The 1,467-nt window shown below is 50.2% G+C and overlaps 1 pseudogene; it reads left to right on the forward strand.

Annotated features, from left to right (window-relative positions):
- The first annotated feature begins 174 nt into the window (after window positions 1–174).
- On the forward strand, window positions 175–1,261 carry LOC145719124 (large ribosomal subunit protein uL10 pseudogene; annotated as a pseudogene).
- The last annotated feature ends 206 nt before the right edge of the window (window positions 1,262–1,467 follow it).

The following is a 1,467-nucleotide window of genomic DNA, read 5'->3' on the forward strand; positions in this document are numbered from 1 at the left end:
TGTTTCATAGGTACAGATCTGAGATTCAACAGTCTTGCACAATTCACAGTGCTTACCAGAGCACATACCCTCCCCAATGTCTATCACCCAGTCACCCCATCCCTCCCACCCCACGCCCCACTCCAGCAACCCTCAGTTTGTTTCCTGAGATTAAGAATTCCTCATATCCTTTTCTCCAGGCTTCCTCGTGAGAGTGACATCGTCTTTAAACCCTGCGTGGCAATCCCTGACGCACCGCTGTGATGCCCAGGGAAGACAGGGCGACCTGGAAGTCCAACTACTTCCTTAAGATCATCCAACTTTTGGATGATTATCCGAAATGCTTCATTGTGGGAGCAGACAATGTGGGTTCAAAGCAGATGCAGCAGATCCGCATGTCTCTCCGCGGGAAGGCTGTCGTGCTGATGGGCAAGAACACCATGATGCGCAAGGCCATCCGAGGGCATCTGGAGAACAACCCAGCTCTGGAGAAACTGTTGCCTCGTATCCGGGGGAATGTGGGCTTTGTGTTCACCAAGGAGGACCTCACTGAGATCAGGGACATGCTGCTGGCCAATAAGGTGCCAGCTGCCGCCCGTGCTGGTGCCATAGCTCCCTGTGAAGTCACCATGCCAGCCCAAAACCCTGGTCTGGGGCCCGAGAAGACCTCCTTCTTCCAGGCTTTAGGCATCACCACTAAAATCTCCAGAGGCACCATTGAAATCCTGAGTGATGTGCAGCTGATTAAGACCGGAAACAAAGTGGGAGCCAGCGAAGCCACACTGCTGAACATGCTGAACATCTCCCCCTTCTCCTTTGGGCTGATCATCCAGCAGGTGTTTGACAATGGCAGCATCTACAACCCTGAAGTGCTTGACATCACAGAGGAGACTGCATTCTCGCTTCCTGGAGGGTGTCCGCAATGTTGCCAGCGTATGTCTGCAGATAGGTTACCCGACTGTTGCATCAGTGCCCCATTCTATCATCAATGGATACAAGCGGGTCCGGGCTTTGTCTGTGGAGACTGATTACACCTTCCCACTTGCTGAAAAGGTCAAGGCCTTCTTGGCTGATCCATCTGCGTTTGTGGCCGCTGCCCCTGTGGCCACTGCCCCCACTTCTGCACCTGCTGCCACTGCGGCCCCAGCCAAGGTTGAAGCAAAGGAGGAGTCGGAGGAGTCGGACGAGGATATGGGATTTGGTCTCTTCGACTAATCACCAAAAAGCAACCAATTCAGCCAAGTTTATTTGTGAAACAAGGAAATAAAGGCTTCTCTTAAAAGTCAAAAAAAAAAAAAAAAGAATTCCTCATATCAGTGAGGTCATATGATACATGTCTTTCTCTGTTTGACTTCTTTCGCTCAACATAATACCCTCCAGTTACATCCACGTCGTTGCAAATGGCAAGATCTCATTCCTTTTGATGGCTGCATAATATTCCATTGTATATATATACCACCTCTTCTTTATCCATTCATCTGTCGATGC

The sequence above is a fragment of the Leptonychotes weddellii genome, unplaced genomic scaffold (assembly GCF_054177405.1).
Source record: "Leptonychotes weddellii isolate Sample4059 unplaced genomic scaffold, ASM5417740v2 HiC_scaffold_31016, whole genome shotgun sequence".
NCBI classification, from domain to species: domain Eukaryota; kingdom Metazoa; phylum Chordata; class Mammalia; order Carnivora; family Phocidae; genus Leptonychotes; species Leptonychotes weddellii.